We start from the raw sequence: 24,750 nt of genomic DNA, 5'->3' as shown, positions 1-24,750 counted from the left end.
GGAGAGATGTTTTACATAAATAACGAAAAACAACAGAAATATTAGATAGAATATAGTTGCAATGGGCCAATGAAACGCAGCCTTTCAGACTGCTTGGGCTGTAGCGCCATAGGAGAGAGAAAGCACAATATGAAGTGGTATGTCGTTACAATTACTTGGGCTCTATTATTACAAACAATGGATTATTCAAAGAAGAAATACGTCGACCCTGTCCAACGGCCAGATCAGCAATATTGATGGTTGAAGGAAAAATAGATGGTAAAAGAACTCGAGGAAGGTCACCACTTCGATGGTCAAGCCAAATAACGAGTACCTACTGCAGGTTACTCTGTCTCTCTTTTTATCTCTCGATCTCTCTATCTCACTCTCTCTATATCTCACTCTCTCTATATCTCACTCTCTCTCTATCTCATTCTCTCTCAGTGAAGATGAAGACAGAGAAGCATGGATAGTCACCAAACGTCGAATACCACAACGTTACTATATCCTTCCGAAGGGTAACGAAAGAAAGAAGGAGGATAAAACCACAAGAGTGAAAATGTTTGCTGCTTTATTTTTCCAATTTGGGATTTAAAGTTGTTATAAACCTTTATTAACATCCTTCTTCCACCTGGTTTTCTCACCTGGTCTACCTTTCTGTTTCATTTCTTCTACTTCTCCCGTTAGTATTCTTTTGGGTACTCTCGTGTTTGGCATCCTTTAGATATGTACCAACCAACCATCTCAGTCCTTATGATTTTATGATCTTTACGATATACGGTTCTCCATATATGTTTTTAAACGCTTTTTAAAAGCTTTTATATTTAGTTCAATAGTCTGCGTCAAATCTTTAGACGTTAATTTAAGCCCCTTTTCTCCAATGCAAATGAATGAAAATTTGCAGACATATGCATTCGCGGGAACAATACACGAATAATCAATAAAAAAAATTTTTATGTTTATTGTTTAAATAAAAAAAACGATTTTAATGGAAAATGCTTAAATTCTCTTGTTTTTTACAATGTAAAAACTTTTACGTGTTGTAGCTAATGATATGAACTATACATAATTTCACTTTTTACGTTAATTGTTTATGTTATTCTTTATAAATAAACAATAAAGTTTCAAATTTTTTGCCGATTCCGACTACTTTTCATGTTAGTACATCATATACATATTTTAAGAAACATGACGATATATTTTAATGTTTAAAAAGTATAAGACTAAAAAGTAAAAAATAAAAAAAATATGAAAAATTTTTTTTGAGAAACGCTTTTCTTTAGTTACGAGTGACTAAAATTAAAAATATTATAAAAAAAAAACAACCAAAAAGAAAAAAATAAAAAAAATTGAAAAAATCAAACACAGTCGTTAAAGCAAAGCGTGGGGCGAAAACCGTTTATTCGATGAAGACGCGCCACGCTTTTCTTTGACGAATGTGTTAGATTTTTTCAATTTTTTTTATTTTTTGCTTTTTAGTTGATTTTTTTTATAATATTTTTAATTTTAGTCACTCGTAACTAAAGAAAAGCGTTTCTTAAAAATTTGTTTTTCATATTTTTTTATTTAGTTCTATATTTGGTATTTTTGTTATCCACATTGTGTTTCATAGCTTTCCTTTAAATATTTTCTTGAGGACTTTATTTCCCACACTTAGAGCATGACTCGTTCGGTTGGTGTTTTCTTCGTTTAGGTATACCCCTTTCTTTATCGCTTTCGCTTCTAGTAATTTTATCATTTAAAATAAATATGGAGGGTTGCGTTTCAGTTCTATTCAATTCTCTTACCATTCTCTGACCCGTGTTTCTGGGTCTACCCGTCGTTAGACTTGTAAGAAAACTGAACTGAATCAAAACGTAATGGCTGGTTACAGTGCCGGATTAACCATTAGGCAAAGTAGGCAGTTGTCTAGGGGCCTTGGTCCCAAAGGGGGCCTCGCATAGGCCAAAACGACAAAATAATAATTAGAATAAAAACTATAAATCATATTATGTTGAAAAATTCAAATATCGCGCTATACCATAAATTGATGGTGGACGTATAGAACTACATTACAAGGCCTACTTTTGTTCATATAGAAAGTCTATGTTTTGAGAATAAATCGCTTATGAATGCCCTTTGGTAGAAGGAACAGTAATACAGATGGAAATAAGAAAAAAGATTGGAGAGTGGAGCAGAAAAACACAAGAAAAAGCAGGAGAAAGAAAAGATCCTTAATCAAGATCTAAAACTAAACTTATTTAAACTTAGTTTCACACGGAAATCCATAGCTACATAGTAAAGCTGCAATGAAGATGAAATAGAAATAATTGAGGGAAGCATAGCTTCCGTAACTGAAGAAGATGAAAAAACATGTAACGACATTAAAGAACCAGAAACCGAAACTAAGTTAGAAATTGAAGTAAAAGATAAATTGGGTCCAAAATTCGGAAAACGACATAGGATTACGGAATACAATAACTGAAGAACTTCAAACTGCAGTTCAGCTTCTAAATTCATTTTTGAAGTTCTTAAAATTCCAAAGAGATAATTTTGCTTACTACGAGCAGAAGACCTGCGATCTATAATACTCTGAATATTCCGACGGGAGTAAAGGAAAGCGAGCAAGATAACTACATTTCGATGATGCTAATTCCAATGAAGTTGACGTGACAGTGACAGTGCACGGGTCAGTGAGCTCAGTATTTGGTCTTTTGTGTGTTTTTATACAAAATTGAGTGATACTCAATAAAGGAGTGTGCTTCAAAACTACAAGAAAACTATCCTGATGATATTGAATCTGAACTTGAAGATGAACTAGAGGAGTTCAAATATTTAATAGCCCAGCTTCAAGACTTGCAGGGAAAACAATTTATTCCTGCTTCACAGTCATTTTGGGTTATTTCGCAACAGACGAACGGACATTTTGAAAAATGAAAATTATTAAAAACGGAGAAAGCCTAGGTTTCTTAAGAGGCCTCATAGCTTGGGTTGCCTAGGGGCCCCAAGATTCTTAATCCGGGACTGGCTGGTTAACAATATATTAAAATAAAAAAAAATATAAAAAACATTTTTTTAAGAAACGCTTTTCTTTAGTTACGAGTGACTAAAATTAAAAATAATATAAAAAAATCAACCAAAAAGCAAAAAATAAAAAAAATTCAAACTGGAAGGATTCGATATAAAGACGCGCCCCACGCTTTTCTTTAACGTGTTATTTTTTCAATTTCTTAACGAATGTGTGAGATTTTTGTATATTTAATCTCTGTAACAGTTTTTTTCGAATAATCCTTCGAGTTTGATTTTTTTTTTATTTTTTGCTTTTTAGTTGATTTTTTTTATAATATTTTCAATTTTAGTCACTAGTAACTAAAGAAAAGCGTTTCTTAAAAAATTGTTTTTCATATTTTTTTACTTTCTACTTTTTAGTCTTGCACTTTTCAAACATTAAAATAAAATAGCAGAGAATCGCACACAGATAACAGACGAAACACCTGAAAGAGGCAAGAAGACGTTCATGAAACTAAAATAAAGATGGAAGAGGTTGAAGATGCACTAGAAAAACTAAAAGTTGGTAAAGCAGCAGGAATCGACGAAATAGATGCTGAATTATTGAAATATCTTGGACAACAGGGTAAACAAGAATTACATGACCTACTAAATTTAGCGTGGACAAACAAAAAATCCCAGAGGACTGGAACATTGCAATAATACTGCCTATACACAAAAAGGGAGACACTAAAGAGTGCAGTAATTATAGGGGTATATCACTTCTCTGCTCAGCGTTAAAAATCTAGGACATCATTCTAGAAAAGGAACTACGAGAAATAGTGGAGCCTCGACTGGTAGATATACAAAGTGGATTTAGACCATCACACAGCGTACAAGATCATAATTCACACTACAGCAAATCACTAAAAAAACACTGTTAAAAACGATACATTGTACCTGGCGTTTGTAGATATGAAAAAGGCGCTTGACATGGTCAATAGAGAAGGAATATGGCAGAGCCTAATAAACAAGGAAGTAGATAAAGAACTTGTAAGTGTAATAAAGAGATTGTATGTCAACACAAAAAACCAGGTCAGGACAAGTAACCCAATCTCAGGCGAATTTTTTAATAATGACGGGGTTACACAAGGTAGAGTGCTGAGCTCACTGTTATTTATTTCTGTTATGGATGAAGTCATTAAAAAGTGTTGGAAAAAAACAATAAAATGCCTATAGGGTATAGAAATCTGCAACAAATAAAAATTGAAGCCTGTGCATTTGCTGATGACATTGTTTTAGTTGCAAGAACTGAAAAGGCTCTCGCAGATAATGTAAGAATCTGAGCAGAAGAACTAAAAAACTACGACTTAATAATAAATATGGAGAAAACTAAACTGATGACAATAGCCAACAAAGAAGTAACTGTAAATATTGTAATCGAAGGGAAAAAATGGAGCAATTAGACCTCTTTAAGCATTTGGGAATAATGTTAAACAACAAAGGTACACAAGAAGATGAAATTGGAAACAGAATCAAATTGGCAACAAGAACTTATTAATCACTGTATAAACAGACAAAGAAAAAGATTAAAAGCTACAGAAATGAGATACTTAAGAAAAGTGGTGGGAGCAAGAAGATTAGACAAAAGAAGAAACGAATATATAAGACATGAACTACAGGTAAGAAGTTAAAATGAGCTAAACACATGATAAGAATGAGTGGTGCCAGACAAGTGAAAATGACATGGGAGGCCAAAGCAGTGGGTAAAAGCACGAGGCGCAGACCAAGGAAAAGCTGGAACACTAGTGTAAACGAAATACTTAAGAAAAGAGGAACACCTTGGCAAGAAGCAAAAGTTTTAGCAGCAGATAGGAAAAAGTGGCGTAAATTTGCAGAGAGTATCATATAAAGGAGGAATCCTCGACACCTAATGGTAAAAGAGGCAATCGATTATGTATGTACGTAAAATATGTCGTCATGTTTTAAAAAGGATGAATATGATAGACAAATTTTTTGCATTTATTTCAACATTTGATACATACATTGTACATTTTCTATAATTTCTTCATACATTTCTTAAATCAAAATCATTATTTACACCTATTACAGTTTTCACAGTGTCTCCACCTCTTCTAAGGGCCGGTATTTCCAACCTCACTTAAGCCAAAGCTTACTTTAAGCCTTTGCTTAAGCTTAGATGCCTGTATTTCCACTTCAATTTGAGGCTTAAGCCTAGGCTTAAACCAAATAATTTTAAGCTCGCGCGGGAGTTGGTTTAAGCCTTTGCTTAAAATTTGTTTTCTGTTTTTTGAGGTTATTTCTATAGATTATTAATTATAGAGTTGTTTTGAAAACCAACTTTTAAGTAATAACGTTAGTATTGGATTATTAAATAATAATCTATTAATTTATTAATCGTAATAACGATTATTAAAATTCTTACTACTTTTGGAAGGTGTAGGCACATGAAAATTGTTTACTTCTACAATGCTTGGTAGGTATATTTATTTTACAAAAATAAACTTACATTCCAATTTGACATTTTAAGGAATATACGAGAATCCAAGAAACAAAATTACAAAGACGGATCCCTATGGCTTATTAGGTCTGGATCCCGCGTATGAAAAAAAAGTTGATTGACAGCAAGCTGAAAATTTGTTAATAGCTTAAGGGTGTCTAGTCGGATAAACTTTGATATATTGGAGCACTGTAAAAGGGGCAGTTTTAATTGTGGAACATGTTAAAATTTTGGAACGGTCAGACCACGAAAACGGCTTATTTATTTTGTCCGACAGAACAGACTTAAACTCTCCGAACAGAGATTAAACTCTCATGCAAAAATCAGACTGCTATTTATCACCTGTCATAATTCCTGTCATTTGACATATTCTACATGTTCCACTCATTAAAACGCCCATTTGGTGATAAATAGCAGTCTGATTTTTGCATGAGAGTTTAATCTCTGTTCGGAGAGTTTAAGTCTGTTCTGTCGGACAAAATACATGTGTCGTTTTCGTGTTCTGACCGTTCCAAATTTTTAACCTGTTCCACAAATAAAACTTCCCCTGTTCCAGTGTTCTCATATATCAAAGTTTGTCTGACGAGACACCCTTCAGCTATTAACAAATTTTTCAGCTTGCTATTAATCAACTTTTTTTTCTTCATAAACGGGATCCAGACCTATATGCAAAATAAAAATAAAAATATAACCAGAGAAATATAGACAATAAACTAAAAACACATGTACCATGTACACAAAATTAAGTGAGGTAAAAATAACATTGATGCAGATGACAAGATAAAATTAAATGTCAACAGTTGTGTTTTTTACCTCAGAACAGTTAGCTCTGGCACTTTGACGTATTCAGAGGTACCAAACCAATTAACTTTACAGCTGAGCATCAGTTTAGTTAAGGGAATGATGGAAATACGGCACCCAGCTTAAGCTTCTCCTTAACTTTTGACACAGGTTTAGCTAAGCAAAAGCTTAAGTAGCTATTGAAATACCGGCCCTAATGCTTTACTATTGCACGGTGTAGACCCTGTTATTTCCACTCCATCCATTAAGGGTTCGTAACAAATTTTGAATTAATACGCCAAAACGAATTCTAATGTTAATTGTAGCACGAAACGTCTCTACCGGTGGTTTTTCTAAGACTAAGTTAAAAACACGAATTTTTTGAATTCGAGTTTTGGTTAAAAATTGAAGTTTTGTTTCGTATCGTATTGAAAGACACAAATAAGCGCCGATGTTTATAACAAAGATAGGAGCGTTCAAAATCCTCTCGGCTTAGGATTTTTATAAATATGATGTACAAACATGAAAAGTAGTCGGAATCGGCAAAAAAATTGAAACTTTATTGTTTATTTATGAAGCCTATTGACGTAAAAAGGCCCTGAACAATTAACGTAAAAAGTGAAATTATGTATAGTTCATACAATTAGCTACAATCTATAAAAGTTTCTACATTATAAAAAACAAGAAAATTTAAGCATTTTCCATTAAAATCGTTTTTTTTAACAATTAACAAACATAAAAAAAAATTATTGACTATTTGTGTATTGTTCCTGCGAATGCATATGTTTGCAAATTTTCGCATTGAAGAAAAGGCAGTCAAATTAACGTCTAAAGATTTGACCCAAACGATTGAACTAAATAAAAGAGTTTAATAATAATAATATACCAAAGTATTCATTTGGAGACCTCTTTACCTGATATTTAGCTGACTCTTAGCGGTATTTCTTTTAATGCTTGTCTACTTCTAACTATCAGTACTATGTCATCAGCGAATGCTAGGCATTTGTGTTTTCGTTATACAAGTCCTGTCTCGTTGATTCCCTCTTCTTTGACCACAATTTCAAGAAGGATATTAAACAACAGTGATGACAATGGGTCCTCCTTCTACAGCTTCTCACTAATCTTCTTTTGCAGCTTCTCTAAACTTATTTATTGTTTTTCCATTTATGTAACCCTATTCTCTGTTTTTCTGTCACTTTTATTATTCATACTTATTTTCATTAATATAATGTCGTTTTCACTTAGTGCCTTGTATATTTCGTTCCGTTTTATTCTGTCGAAAGCTAGTTTAACGTCGATGAATATGGCCTCTGTTGATTTCTATTATTCGTAGCTTTCTGCTTGTATTACGCGCAGCAGGAAAATTTGATCTGCCTGCTGCGTTCTAATGTAAATTTACTAATGGCCGTGGTCGGCCGTGGAAGAAAAATTTAAATTTCCTAACTAGACAGAGAAAAATATTACGACCTTTATTTTTTTTACATATTAATACACATAATATATCTTTTAATGACATTATGTTTATGCAAATTATTAATTGTTTATAGCAGCAATTATTCTACATAACATTTAAATAAACATCTCAGTTTGTAATCGTTTAAGGAATAATTGAAGGTAATGATGTAACGTGAAATTTATGCTTCTGAAAAACCTTTTATGCAAATTTTCTATTGACGGTTAAATTCGAAGAATAGCAAGGTCACTTGATTTGTGATGTGAATCAAATGACGAGAAATATCTTGGTTAAGCAATATGTGGAAAATTTATAGGTTTTATTGTATTAATGTTACTTAGGCGACAGGAATGTTCAATTGTATAATAAAGCACTACATATTCTTGAATCGCGGAAAGTCTTACGAAAGTTATATTCCCATCATTAGATGGTGACTAATCAGCTTTTTTGAACCGTGTTTTGTTTTTACTATTCCATTTATTTACAATCTGTAATAATGATTACAATAAGTAAATTATTTAATTAAGGAGGGGGTATGGTTTGAAATCAACATATCAAGCACATTTTTGTGAATTTTTTTTTCGAAACTATGGTAGAATTATCTTATTTTTAAATTAAATAAACACATTAAGTACAATTCAAAGAATATTTAAGAAAAAATTCAATCCAAAATATTGAAAAATAAGCCATTGGCGACAAATTTTGGCAGGCAGCTCAAAAAAAATGGACTTTGCGGTGGACATCAGAACTCATCACTGGATCATACGAAACAAAAAATTCAAAAACATTTAATTAGCTTATGAGTTTCACGAGGTTACAACGTCGAGTTTTTTATTTTTAATGATTTTTGAATTTTTGGTATCACTCAAAATTCAAAAATACGAAATTTTTGATAAAAATATTGTGAAAACCAACATATTTAATATTGTTGAACAAAAAATATGCACAAAACGAAAATATCTCGACGTTGTTACCTCACGAAATGTCCAAAGAAAACCTTTGCAAAATTTCAGGTAGATCGGTCAAGTAGTTTTTCAGTTACAATGTCCACCGCATTTGAAAAAGCAGTTTTGAGAAAAATGCGTTTAAGTTTTGACAACTGCATCTTCATCTTGTTATCTGTTTGCCAAATCGTAAATTGATGAACATTGGAATATGTTTTTTAAATTGCGGAGTAATCTACAAAAGAGAAGGCGAACAGTTGTTTAACGTTTCTCACTACACTCAAGCGTGCTGGCGCGAAGCCGCGGCAAAGCGAGTCGAAGGTAGGGATATTCAACACGCTGTATTTCTGGTAATTATACTCCGATTATTTTGAAATTTTCACATGGTATTCTTGAAAGTATGCACTTTTATTTGGAGTAATAAAAAAAATTAAATATTTCAAACCATACTTCCTCCCCTTAACCAACAACATATCTACTTGCAGAAGATTGTCCAGTAACAATAACCTATTAAATCATAATTATTTTAGTATTTAACAAAATTATTTGCGAGTCAAACCGGCAAACAGTGTTAGTTATCACGTTATCAGACACTGATAGTGTGTAAATGTAAAAATTATTTATTAAAATCAGCTAAGTACTTTTGTCATAGCACATGCCATCATCAGAGCTTCGTCTTATAGGTATAAACACCTCATAGAGGAATAATTGTTGACAAACAACATATTAAAATTAAATTGATACAGGGCTAGGACCCTGATCTAAGGTAAAAACCCTTACAAATATTAAATATCACGTCTGATATGCTTTAAGACAATATGGCTACCACATTGTAGCTACAATATGGTAAGAATATATCAATTTTCGTACTAAACTTTATCAGAAATTTTCTGGTATTCGATGAAGCAGCGATGAAATTTTTTTGCTGATCGAGGCATTTCTAAATTAGTGTTTGATTCGGAGAGAGCTCCCTTTTGTTCCCAAGACTTTTATAAATCCGAACTGAGAGTCGCATATCGCATATCTCTATTTCACTTATTAATGAGCTTAACCCATTCGCTGCCTATCAAAGAGAATGGAACTCAGCTAGGAGCCATTCTCTTGAACGGCACCTGACTGAAATAACCATATCACGCGCTGGCGCATGATCAGCAGCTACTGGCTTAATAGTCTAAAATCGTCGCATTTATGGAAGCTTTCTCTATGGTATCGTTATGAATTCTGATTTAAGTAATACGTTTGGTATTACGCCACTTTAATAGGTGTTATTAAAGAGAACTGACCTAGATATAACCCTCTAGGGCAGCGGTCACCAATCGGCGGACCGCGGTCCGCATGCGGACCGTAGGCTAGTTTTCTGCGGACCGCCATTAAGTTCAGAATATAGTGTTTGGCAATTTTGAAAATGTTTGGCTATGAAATTGTGTACTATGTTTGGATCAACTTATGTGTGCGAAGCCGCCTTTTCAAAAATTAAATTTATTAAAAATCGGTAGAGATCTCACCTAACAGATGAATACCTCAACTCCCTAATGAGACTCAGTTGCACTAAACTCACTCCAAACTTCAGACAGGTACATAAAAAAGTCATTTTTCTCTCTGATAATTTAATTTTGTAAATAATTTTCCCCCTTATTGTTATACTTACTAATAATTAATTTGGAAATTAAGTAAGCTGTAATATAAAATTGTCATGTGCATTTTTTTATATTCATTTCCTCTCTACTACATATGTTAAGTAGGAGTACTTATCAGATGTGCATAATTTAAAATAATTTTCAGATTTAATAAGTTTGCAACAAACACCTTGCACTGAAACTAATGTAGAAAAGATAACATGTTAATTAGCATTTTGTACTGTGATTATTTATTTTAAATTCCTCAGTTTCCTTTCTAAAAAATTGAAGATTTTTCAACTGAAGAATTTCTAAAAACTTCATTAGCATTCAAAATATAAATTCCTAATTTTTCAAATATTCTCAGTAACAATTTACAATATGTACTGCTGTTTTCAAAACATACTGATAATAACATAAAAACAATACACAATGAATTTATATTTTATTTATTGTACCAGGAAAACTTACAGAAAAGTATACAGTAACCAAAAAAAATCAGATATTATTAGTTTTCCTTTTCATATTAGTCCATGTATGAGGTCACTTTCGTATGAAAAATGTTTCTGACTCGATTTCTTTGCGGATTCCTGTTCAAAAATGTCCCCTTTAAACAAATCAGAAGGGTGCCGGGTGAAACAATTTTTTAAGAAAATTCAAAATTACTTTTTTGCCTCGAAAATTGTATTTTTAGGTTTCTTGGGTAATTATAAACAATAAAGGTCTCTTGTCATATTTCTTAAAAGTTGATAGTTTTCGAGTTATAGGCGATTTAAAATCTGAAAAATGCAAAAATATGCATTTGCGATGCTTGAAAACTCTTAGTTTAAATAAAACGACAGATCTTTTTTATTTAAGATGACTCAAAAATGCTAAAAACATATTTTCGCGAGCAAAAAAGGTACTGTTTTGAATTTGTTAAAAAAATATATTAAACAATTTTTTTCCTAAAAATTTCCCCCGGCACCCTTCGGATTTGTTTATAGAGGATATTTTTTAACAAGAATCCACAAAGAAACCGAATCAGAACAGTCAGACACAGACAGCATAAATCCGGACCCCGGAAGTGTCATAGGTTTTCGAAACGGACCCTCAGGGAAACTAATTGGTGACCCCTGCTCTAGGCCACTCTAGGGTTTTAGTAACTCTGGAAGTATCTTTTAGGTTTAAATATTTTCCTAGTTCAGATATTGGAGGAGCAAAGACATTTTTTAATAATAATATAAATGTTTATAAAACCAAATTAATATAAAGGGATTATAATATCCGAGCTGTCAAGCTTTTACAAAAACACAATATTAAGTTGCTGGGTATAATGATAAATAATTGGCATTATTTTTCGTATTATTAAAAACAAAATTACACAAAAAGTTTAAAAGACATGTTAATTACCATTTTGTACTATGATGATTTAGTTTAGATTTCTCAGTTACAATAACTGGATTTAAAGAGAGTTAATAACCATGTACAAAACTGAAAATGAAGAAAAACTTGAGAAAGACATCATTAACATACAAATATAAATTCTAACTTTTAAAAATTTCTTCTTCTTCTTCTCCTTCTTCTTCTTATATATTATATTAGGCCTCTTGGCCTGTTCTTAACCATTTTAAGCTTGTATTCGTAGCTATTATGTTGACTGCGAGCTATCTCCCCACCTCTTAAAGGGCCTTCCTATCTTGGTCTCTTGCCTAGTAGCTTCGAATCCCTGGCTATACGGGCTATTCTCTCGCTGTTTATTCTCGTCACATGCTGATTCCACTCTCGTCGTCTCTGTCTTCCCCACCGTACTATATCTTGTATGTTACAGAGATCTCTTATTCTGTCGTTCGGTATTCTGTCTCTCAGTGTTTTCCCAGTTATTGACCTCAACGTTCTCATTTCTAATGTTCTCAGTATCCTCTTGGTTTCTGCTGTGTCACATCTTGTTTCTATCGCGTACGTCATGATCGGTCTTACACATGATTGCTGAAAAATTTCTCAGTAATAATAATAATTACAATACCTGTCGCAATTAGTGATGCGAAAAATTCCCAACAAATACTTGACATTTATTAAAATTTTATAATTTATTATTAACTGAGTTTTTTAATAATTTATTTATTTATTCAATTAGTTATTGCCAATGTGCTAATTAAATACGCTAATCATATAGTGCGATACGCACCATATAGTGAGACGTGCCGTTGCGGTGGCTTAAGGGTCGAGTGGACGCGCATAATTAACAATTCTATCAACTTTTTAGAAAAATGACGCAAGATCTTTTTTGTTTAAGCATTGATTATTAACTACCCAGGTAGTTATTACCTTATTATATGTAGGTAGTTATTAATCAATGGTTTAAGATGACCCAAAAATGCTAAAAACATTTTCAGAGGCAAAAAAGGTAATGAAAAAGGTAATGTTTCGAATTTGTTAAAAAAAATTGAAAGATTTTCACCTCAAAAATTTTACCCGGCTCAAAAATTTCAGCCGGCATCCTTCTGATTTCTTTATAGAACCGCGGATTGGGATGAATCCGCAAAGAAACCAAATCAGAACAACCAGACACAGATAGCATTAAATCCGGACCCCGGAAGTTTTCGAAACGGACCCTCAGAGAATATAATTGTTGACCCCTGCTCTACGGTTTTAGTAACTCTGGGAGTATCTTTTATGTTTAAATATTTTCCTAGTGTTCAGATATTGGAGGAGCAAAAGACATTTTTTAATAAGAATATAAATGTTTATAAAACCAAATTAATATAAAGGTATTATAATATCAGAGCTGTCAAGCTTTTACAAAAACACAATATCAAGTTGCCTGGTATAATGATAATTGGCATTAATTTTTCGTATTATTAAAAATAAAATTACAAAAAGTTTATTCTAATTCGAAGCATTTCGAAGGTAAAGCTGTCTTTGTAAGTATACCTTACACATTGATTAATGTTCCCTAAAAAGCGCTCATACCACAATATATTTTCAGTCCTCGCTAAGGGTTTCGTCTCATTAGCGCTTAATGGTTTTTCAAAGAAATTTACAAATGGTGCAGGTACCTTACAGGTAGAAGAAATAATTCGGCGCCAAATAGTAATGGTTTAGATTTTTACATTTTCTAAATTCGGTAATAATTGCTAACCGCTACTTGGTTTCATTTTGTGTTTTAAATTTTTTACAATCTGCCTACAAATTACAGAGTATAGTGACGTCTTTTTGATAAATGAATATACGGGTAGTGTTTTTGTTAGTTTGTAGGTAGGTTTCGGATGGGCAAATCAATCTGAAGAATTTATAAGAAATTTTACTAGGTATGTGGTTTGATGATTATAATTAACTGTGATTAAAAGATCGTAATTTATAATTAACGGAATCTTATTCCACATACAAAGTTTGTTAAAATAAAGAACGTTAAAGAAGCAATATGTTAGATGTGCATAAGAGATTTAACAAATAAAATAATTTACTATATTTAATGGAAATTAACCACAATTTAAGTTGAAAATACTTTTATTTTGACGTTTCGGTCTCACTTAGAAACATTGGTGCTACAGACCGAGTTTAGCCTCAATTTTTCTAAGCACATTCCTCCATTCGGTTCTATTGATCTGTGTCGCTTGATGCAGTTGACATCACCGGTCTTCCTGACATCCTCATCTACACCATCCCTCATCTCAATCTTGTCCATCGTGCAGGGAGCTTTCATTTACTCTGGCTAGATGTCCTGTCCACCCCAGGCGTCTAATTTTTTAACTGGACCTAATGTTTTACTCAGAACTTTTCTTCCGAATTTCCAACTGCCTAACAAGGACCTTTGTCTTCCTTTTTGGTCAGTGGCTTCTAAAGTGTTTGAATAGTCCGTAGTAACTTCTATTTGTGAGCGTTATTCTATGGTTTATCTCTTTCGATATTATGTTGTTGGTGTTTACCACTCGTCCCAGAATAGGGAATTGTTGAACAACTTCAAAACTATGGTCACCGATGTTAAAATGATCTCCCATGTTTCTGTCACATCTACCTGATGCCATGAGCTTAATTTTGTTTTCTTTGTTGACTAAATCTCTCTGGATTTATCAGTCGTACATGCGACAAGGTCCAATACCATCTAGACAATTGACGGAAAGAATATAGAGCAGGTATCACGATTTAAATATATGGACACGATCAATAAAGATGAGTGAGAAGTAGAAGTTAAATCCAGAACCAATTATTCAAGAACATTTCTCAACCTTAACAATCTCCTATTAGCTCGTACTTCCACTTGTACTCCCACTTAGACTGCCTGTTGTGAAGTTCTATAAGGGCTAATTTTAGTTTATGAAGTGATCCCTTAAAATTAGAACACTGAACCGAATTAAAGCCTTTGAAATGTGGACTCTACGAGGACACTTATGAGCTCCATAGACCACCCATACTACGAATGAAAGAATTTTGAGGACTTTTCCTCATTCCTTGAGCCCTTGCCACGGCATAGTGACACTTTAAATATTGTTTGCTTGCTGTCTCAATTGGCTGCGATCAAGTGCCAGACGGCTTCGTGTAGGAATTTTCCAACCACAGTCTTCATTTGCTTGCCCAATGTATTGGGATCTTCCTCTTGGTCTTCGGTCTTCTACCTTTCCTTCTACAGTCGAACCCGCTTATTGGAATAGCCTTCGTGCCAAGCAAAAGTATTACTATAACCGGGATATTCTAATAACCGATCATTAGTGGCTAGTAAAACCGTTTAATGACCTTAAATTGTTATTCCTTAAACCGGGATTATATTCCTATAACCGGTATTCTAATATGCGGGTTCGACTGTACTATTAATAGTTCCATGGTTCCTCTTCACCTGGCTATGTGACCTAAGTAATTTAGGTATACCTACCTGATTTACTTTTTGTTGGCGACTCTGTTATATAAAGCTCTTCCAAAATTGATAGGTTAGTTTTGTGTTCTGTCCACAACATGCGTAAAATGCTCCTGTATCCCCACATCTAGAGAGCTTCAATCTTACTACCACAGATTTTTTTGAGAGTTCAAATCCTTAGGGTAAGATTAGGGTAGATATATCCTTAGAGGAGGCATATCCTTAGAGAAGCTTTTACATTCCCAAGCTAATTTTTTAAGAAGAAGTAAGGTGGGGTGCCGAGACTCAAGAAGAAAAAACCTTCCTGTCTAAGAAGGAATACATGATGGACTGGTGTAACATCAAAGATCATAAATATCTCAAAGAGCCGAAAACCGCACATAAACACACACAACAAAGTTAACCCCAGATACAGGGGGTATGAGATTACCAGTATAAGGTCTTACTTCCGAAGATCCGAAGAGGTCACGCCTTCTGAAGACGATAATTCTCTAATCCTCAAGCTACCACCACTCCAGTTCCAATCGAAGACATAACGTTGAAGACGCCCTGCGAAATGGGGCATCTGAGAGGTCTTTCTTGGGTGATGTTGTTTTAGTAGATGTTACGCTAAGCGCCTTTCTTCCTGTTTTATCTTTATATCTGTAAAATATTTCTGCTTTTGGTGCGGATTACCTAGTACCTAAAAAGATACAGGAATTTTACAAGGTTAGTTTAGCACTCCACCAGATTATAACATTAGATTATGATAGTAGATAAATAAATGTAGAAGTTTAAGAACAAAGAATTGTATATATAAAATACCTTGTGAATGCTAACATTTTTATTTAGGTGAAACATCAAGACCATTAAATGTTAGAATGGGTGAACATCTATCTTACATTAACAATAAAGAATTGGTTAGAACTCAGATATGTAAACACACATGGAACAATAACATAAAGTTCAGTGGAAAAATTCGTGTATAGTCCTGAAAGAAAGAAACAGATGCTAAAAAGAGATAAATCAAAGAAGCAGCTCTAATTATGTTTAATTAAACCAATCGTGTCGCAAACTCGGCAGAATGCAATAGTATGTGGTTACTCATAAAAGAGGAAATCAATAGAAAGAAAATACCACGATTAGTAAGTCAATAACATATCGACGATACATCATTTATATTTTAATATAAGGTACATGTAAAATCAGAATTTGGTGTTAATTATAAAGTAAATCAAATGTAAGACCAAATACTTACCATATCAAGATAGTATCATGAGGTTTTTTCCTGGTTAGAATATAATAGAAATATACTTTATTGTCACTGAAAATTATACAATTTTATGGACAAAGCAGTCAGAAAGGAAAAATAATACTAACAATAACAAATAGAATTTTCTGAAATAAGAGAAATCGTCAATATAAAAAAAAAGTTAATAAAGTAAAGAAAAAACAAAACCAATATATTGCTAAATTAATATAAATTTCAAATGGAATATACAACATAATAAAATACAAACATAATATAGTCCATTCGGGTTAGACGAGTAACAGGCCTAACCTTGCATTAGGAGCTGCCACAAATTTTAGTTTTCTAACTTCAGTCGAGATTTTAAATTTATACTACTGTTGACCCCCCCCCTAAAGATTAGAAAAATAAAATTTAGGGCAGCTCGTAATGCAAGGTCAAATGCTATCCCGACTGGGCTAATAGGAACTAATAAGTTTAAGCTGCTGCATGTGACACCAAAATATAAATGCATATATATAATGATGTGATCTTGATTATTGATATGAGATAATATTCTTATTTGTCATTTAATTTAATCAATGCATTAATAATAATTTAATTAATTAACCAGATCACATATCAATATGTTTTCAATCTCAGGGCGAATTATAAAATTAATTACTTACTTACGTGGCTTCTCAGTATTTCTCAATGGTTCCTAATCGAGATAGGAAAGAAAAGAGTAAAATAATACACACATATGGGTTACAATTATAATCAAAATATTGTTTATTTTATTTAAATGGCAATCACTGCTTAATATGTGCTAGATCTTATTATTCTTAAACATAACATTTACAAATGGGATTCTTATTTCCTTTTGGTTTCCAATTGAAAGTTTTTACTAACATTTAACTATTAGGATTTATTAGCAACAATTCTATTTAAGTTTGATGAAGCTTTTCTGATATTATTGATTATGTTCTTCAATTTATAATGTGGTATTTAATACGAAAAACCCATACATTCATGTCCAAACAAATGAGACTGACCTTTTTCTGGTGAACTGAGAATGTCTTCACACAAGACCCGTTTCCTGCTATCCTTGGCTGCGATCAAAACCTCGTCCTGGCTTTCAGTAATGTTCTCCTTTGAAGATTAGCTCGTATAGCTCTCGTTCCTGCTTCTGTCGTGATGCTGTGTTCTACCTTTTTCGAAACTGCAATCAGCTACCGGGGCACTCTTGGCTCAAGGAGGTTCTTTACTCTCAACCTGGCCTACCTCTCGTTCCACGATAGATCTCCACACTCACGGAACTACACCGGCTTTCTCACTCTCCGTACACTACCGTCTACTACTGGACTTCACTTCTCGACAGCTCAAAACATTCTGATCTCTATTTTTCATTCATTCCCCTACTTTCTAAATATCCCTTCCAGATTCACAAATCAACCTTCCACCACCAACTCTCATTCACAGTATTCCTCAAAACCAATTTTTAATCTTTCTAAATATGCTTAATGGATTTCAAAAAAAAATAGTTAATTCCCATTCTAAAATTACTTTCTACTATTTACAAAATTTAATGACCTATTATCTACTTCAACTGAGTCTTATTTAGCATAGGCTAATGATCGAACCTTCCGCGAACAACGATAATGGTACGCGCCATTCACTTTGTTTATTCTCGGCGCATTGTCCCGAGTTTCGTAAGCTTCTTCTAATCACTTCTTAAAATTACATATAACAATTTGTTGTATACAGGTTGTTCTAAATTTATATGCCCGTGGTTGAGAAAATTGAAAATATTTTATATTAAATTGAATTCTGTTTATAATTATCAAAATTTAATTTTCATATCAAATAGAAATATAACAAATCCCCGCCTTGTATTCGATAAAATTTATCTGCATTTTTAAATAAATTTTCTCGAGGCAAAACCAACTCCCTGTATATTTCCTTACTTTAATCTACGTCTTATACCCTAACTTACTATCTACTTCATGTAATTCTGTCTTTTATTCGTGATATTTGTATACATCGTGAATATTATAAATTCCTCGGATCTTTTCCGAGTTCCTGTGCCTCAACTCATAACTATTTATCCCATTTTCATTATTCACGATGTACGGGCCTTCGAAAACAGGCATCAACTTTGCGCAAATGCCCCCAGGAAGATTTGATACTCGTAATGCCCTCACGAGTACTTTTTCACCCTTTTGGAAAGTCACTGGTCTTCTTTTTCTATTTTGTTCCTGTCTTTGGATATATTTTTCGTTGCTTCGCCGTAATCTTCTCTGTACGGTTTCAATCACCTGTTGATATTCTTTTGGCTCTTGGTCTTCCCATGGCCTTATCGGCAGTACACCCTTCATGATGTATTCTGGGGTCTCTTTTGTTACTGTGCTCGGAATTGTATTTAGATACCTTTCTATTTCCGCCATTTTCCTGTCCCAGTGGCGATGTTGACCATCTGTTGCAATGCGAAGAAATTTCGTCACTTCCTGTATGAATCGTTCCGAAGGATTACTCTGTGGATGCCTGATGCTGACAAAATTTGTCTCTATTCCTCGTTCTCGAAGTTGTCCCTTGAAACGATCATTTCGGAAATACGTTGCATTGTCCAGTAGAATCTTTTTTGGTGTTCCTACTATGGCTATAAAATTGTCGATTTTTCTTAATATTTCTTCCCCCTTTGTGGTGCGGCAACTATATAATTTTACGTATTTTGAAAACACATCCACCATTACCAGAATATGTTTGTTCCTTTTAGTGGTCATAATTAGATCGCTTAACATATCTATTGCTACAATGTCTAGTTTGTTTCGGGCTTCAATATTTTTGGCAACATTTTCGTTTTTGAAATTCCGACTCTTATATTTTTGACATACATCGCACTTCTGGGTAATTTCCTTTGCAATGCGGTAATCCTGTCGGCTGATGTAATTTTCCCTAAAAACGAGCCAAACTTTTCTGCTACCAATATGCCCATTGTCCTCATGTAATTTCTTTATTATCTTTTCGGCCAATGTCTGTGTCACTAAATATAGTTCCTTTCCGTCTATTCTCTTAAAATATATGTTATTTTCTACTTCCGCTCTTCTTTTTTCTCTTTCCTCTAGGTCTTCCTGGTTTGTCCTTATCTCATTTAACGAATATATCCCTTCTTTTTGTATTAATCTATTTAGTCCCACCTGTAGAGTAATTGTTTCCTTTTTTCCGGTGTCCTCATCCCGTGTTAGAGCGTCGGCTATTATGTTGTCTTTCCCTTTTATATATCGGAACTCAAAATCATACTCCTGTAATAATAGAATGCCTCTATGTATTCTATTATTTACTAATCTATTCTTCATGATATGTACTAAAGCTGCATGGTCTGTTTCGATTGTGAATTTTGCTCCCAATAAGTAAAACCTCAATTTGTTTACGCAATATAGTACACTGGCAAACTCCAATTCTGTAACACTATATTTTCTCTCATGTGTTTTAGTCACTCGAGATATAAAACATATCGGCACTTCTTGGTCGTTTTGTATTTGAGACAGAACTCCTGCAAATTTTTGTATGGACGCATCAGTTCGGAGTATAAAAGGTAAATTGTAAATGGGGTGGTATATTTTCGTTCCTTTTGCGAATTCTCGTTTTAATGTTTCGAAAGCTTCCTCCTGTTCTTCTTTCCAATTCCATTTTATTCCTTTTTTAAGCAATTTTATCAGAGGGATTTCCTTTTGGTTCAAATCGGGAATCAGCTTTTTAAAATAATTAATCGTGCCAAGAAAACCTCTCAATGTTTTCAAATTCGTTGGTCTTGGGTATTCATCTATGAGCTTGACTCTGTCTTCGGCTAATCTTACTGTTTTGGTGTCCAATTGAAAACCCAAATAAATGACTTCTTTTTGAAAAAATTGACATTTTTCAATGTTTAATTTCAATCCCGCTGTGTCCAATTCTTTCAGAATTATTTCTATGTGTTCCAGATGACTCTGAGTATCTTGTGAAAAAATTAATAAATCATCGATATAATGAACTATGAAATCTTCATGGCGATTCAAAATGGTATGTAGAGCTCGGACGAGTGCAGCACAAGCACTCTGCAATCCAAATGGCACTACCTTAAACCGGTAGACAATACCATCAATAGAAAAAGCGGTGTAGTTTCTACACTTTTCAGCTAACGGTATCAACCAAAAACTGTGTTTTAAGTCAATTTTCGAAAATATGTGTGACCCGGTGATTCTTCCAAAAATGGCCTCGATGTTTAGAGGTGATTCATATTGTGATACAGTGTGCTGGTTGATATTCCTGGCATCTAAACATAATCTCAATTCTCCATTGCTTTTCTTTACTATCACAATCGGGTTAACATACGGTGAATCACATCTTTCGATGATTTGATCTTCCAACATTTTATTTATTTCTTCTTTCACCTCTTGTCGATACTTGTATGGAATCGGGTAAGTCTTTGATCGAAAATTTCCCAAGTTTTTCACCTCAAATGAATGTTCGTACTTTTTAGCCACTCTGTTTTCCTCATTGATCAAATTTTCGTAGTTTCTTAACATCAACCGCAATTCTTTTTCTTTCCCTTCTCCACATATCAATTTTCTGTCTTTTTTCTCAGATTCTTCACACATGTTTACCGTGCATTCTGCATCCTCGTTTGCATATACCTCCTCTTCAAATACCACTGTTTCAATCATATTCTTTTCACTTTCATTTTTTAGCTTTATTTCTTCTTCTCCTGAGCTCGTCTCTTCTTTTGAGGAATCCCAGGTTTCCTTTGTTTCTGATACTCTCAAATTTTCTTCTTCTGGGCTCAACTCTTCTTTTGAGGAGCCACAGGTTTCATTTTCTTTTATCCTTTTCTGACTTTTTCTCCCTTTTCTTCTTTGTCCTTGCTTCGTTGCCAAATTCATTTCCACTGTTTGTTCTTTACCTGATTCGTCCGTATTTTGTTTCTCCTGTTCCTTGTCCTGTTCCTTTTCTTTTTCTTCTGTTAGTTTCATCGTATTATTTTTAAAATCTATCACTACATGTTTTTCTGCCAATTCGTCAACTCCTACTATCATGTCATGTGACATATTTGGCATTATTACACATTGTAGTGCATACATATTCTTACCCAGTCGTACCATTACTCGTATGCCTTCATTTATAGTTGCCAATGTCCGTTTGTTTGCGCCCACTAAATTTACCCTAGGTATTTTGTAAATTAAATTTGTTAAGTTAACTTCTTCTATTAGTTTTCTGTTGACCAATGTTATTTCCGATCCAGTATCTATCATAATTTTAATTGGTGTCTCGTTGATAAATCCATCCACAAATTTTAAATTAATTCCATTTTTGTTTTCGTTGTTTCCTGCCAATTTAATAAACTCCTTGAGGTGACAAAAGATTCCTGTTTGATTTTTGGTTTTTAGTGAGCGCCGTCGTGAAAAGACGCCGGTTGCTCATCGTTGTTTATATTTTCGTCATAATATCTCTCTCCGTCATATTCATCTGTCTGGGTATTATTTACTTCTCTTCTATTTTCTCTTGGTCTGTCGGATCTGTTTCGGTTTTCTCGATATCCCTGTTCATTTTGTCTACCATTATTTCTGTTTTCTTGATTTGAGCGTGTGGTGTTTCTATTCTGGTATTCTCGATTTCTGTCCTCATTCCATTGCCTATTTCTTTGTTCATAATTTCCTCTTCCGTTGTCTCTATTTTCGTTTTCCCTTCTGGGATTAAAATCTCGTCTTGTATATTCCCTCCTATTTTGATTTCTATCTCTGTAATCTTGTGTTTCTCGGGGCCTGTAATCTTCTCGCGACCTTCTTGATTTTCTTTCTCTTAGACGTGATTCTCTTATTTGTAGGAATTGGCATAAACTATCTATGTCTTTGTAATTTTGCAATGTGATATGGTCTTCCAGCGTTTCCTCGAAATGTCTTGCAATCAGTTCGACTAATTGTTCCGATGAGTAATTATATTGTAAATGTTTTGCATTATTGTAAATTTGCAAAGCATATGTCCTTTCTGATACACCCATCCTATCATTGTATTTCCCATTTTGCAATTCCTTGTTAATTTCCAATTGTTGGACCTTTCCCCAGAAATAATTCAAAAATTTTTGTTCAAATTGTTGCCAATTGCCGAATTCTTCTTCTTTGCTATCGAACCATAGGCTTGCTTCATATTTGAGGTGGTTTCTGATAGTTTCTTTTGCTGTTTCGAAATTTCCGATGTGCTGTATTTTCTTTTTTAGGCTATTTATGAACGGCACTGGGTGTAATCTTCTTACATCCCCGCCAAACCTTATCTTCACGTCATCTGTGCTATGTATAACCATTTCTCTTCTTTCTCCGACATTCTGTTGCGTCCTGTTTTCGGTGACTTCTTTTTCTATTTCTGTGATTCTTTTTTCCACTTCTTCTCTGTCTACTTGAATAGCATTTTCCAACTTGTTTTCCAAACTTTCCATTTCTTTTTTCTGGCAATTTGTTAACTCCTTCATTTTATTTTGAATTTTCATTTCTTGTTCTTTCATGTGGTCCTTCATTCTCATTTCTTGTTCTTGCATGTGGTCTTTAATTTTCATTTCATACTTTTCTATGCGTTCCTCCATTTTCTTGTTGTTCTCTTCTATTTTTTGTTGTGTTTCATCCATTTTTTGTTGTGTTTCATCCATTTTTGGATCCATTTTTTGTTGTGATTCATCCATTTTTTTTTGTGATTCATCCATTTTCTTTGATGTTTCTTCCTGATTTTTATCCATTGTTCGTTTTGCTTCATCCATTTTTTGTGACTGGAGTTGCATAAGTTGTAATATCTTTTCTAGTTCTGACAATTCTTTTTTTCCTGTTTCCATGATTGTTGTGTCTAAAATATCTTCTTGGTCTGAATTTTCCTCTTGATTTGAATGTTCTTTTTGTTTTTTATTGTCTTTGCTTTGGCTTCTTGTCACAGACATTTGTTTTCAAGAAGTACTGTCCCCGCCAAATATGAAATTTTACTAGTATGTTACCAAGACGACTTTTTCTCACCCAAATATTATAAATTGTCAATAAATATATCAAATGTAAATATCGTAAAAATAAAATATTAAATCAGTTATGTAAAATTTGTACCTAAAGAGATCTAAAATTTTATGTTATCAAATGTAAGTATCTCACTTTTTACCACAGGCATATAAATTTTCAAATACCGGCTTTACTCTTTCTATCCTTCAAATTTGCCACTAGAAATACTTTTCAATGCTTTCCACGTTGGACGACAGTTGATGTGATCTTGATTATTGATATGAGATAATATTCTTATTTGTCATTTAATTTAATCAAGGCATTAATAATAATTTAATTAATTAATCAGATCACATATCAATATGTTTTCAATCTCAGGGCGAATTATAAAATTAATTACTTACTTACGTGGCTTCTCAGTATTTCTCAATGGTTCCTAATCGGGATAGGAAAGAAAAGAGTAAAATAATACACACATATGGGTTACAATTATAATCAAAATATTGTTTATTTTATTTAAATGGCAATCACTGCTTAATATGTGCTAGATCTTATTATTCTTAAACATAACATTTACAAATGGGAATCTTATTTCCTTTTGGTTTCCAATTGAAAGTTTTTACTAACATTTAACTATTAGGATTTATTAGCAACAATTCTATTTAAGTTTGATGAAGCTTTTCTGATATTATTGATTATGTTCTTCAATTTATAATGTGGTATTTAATACGAAAAACCCATACATTCATGTCCAAACAAATGAGACTGACCTTTTTCTGGTGAACTGAGAATGTCTTCACACAAGACCCGTTTCCTGCTATCCTTGGCTGCGATCAAAACCTCGTCCTGGCTTTCAGTAATGTTCTCCTTTGAAGATTAGCTCGTATAGCTCTCGTTCCTGCTTCTGTCGTGATGCTGTGTTCTACCTTTTTCGAAACTGCAATCAGCTACCGGGACACTCTTGGCTCAAGGAGGTTCTTTACTCTCAACCTGGCCTACCTCTCGTTCCACGATAGATCTCCACACTCACGGAACTACACCGGCTTTCTCACTCTCCGTACACTACCGTCTACTACTGGACTTCACTTCTCGACAGCTCAAAACATTCTGATCTCTATTTTTCATTCATTCCCCTACTTTCTAAATATCCCTTCCAGATTCACAAATCAACCTTCCACCACCAACTCTCATTCGCAGTATTCCTCAAAACCAATTTTTAATCTTTCTAAATATGCTTAATGGATTTCAAAAAAAAATAGTTAATTCCCATTCTAAAATTACTTTCTACTATTTACAAAATTTAATGACCTATTATCTACTTCAACTGAGTCTTATTTAGCATAGGCTAATGATCGAACCTTCCGCGAACAACGATAATGGTACGCGCCATTCACTTTGTTTATTCTCTTCGCATTGTCCCGAGTTTCGTAAGCTTCTTCTAATCACTT

Source organism: Diabrotica virgifera, chromosome 8, assembly GCF_917563875.1.
Source record: "Diabrotica virgifera virgifera chromosome 8, PGI_DIABVI_V3a".
In the NCBI taxonomy this organism is placed as follows: Eukaryota; Metazoa; Arthropoda; class Insecta; order Coleoptera; family Chrysomelidae; genus Diabrotica; species Diabrotica virgifera.
The sequence above is the reverse complement of the archived record's forward strand: the minus strand, read 5'-3'. Positions refer to the sequence as shown.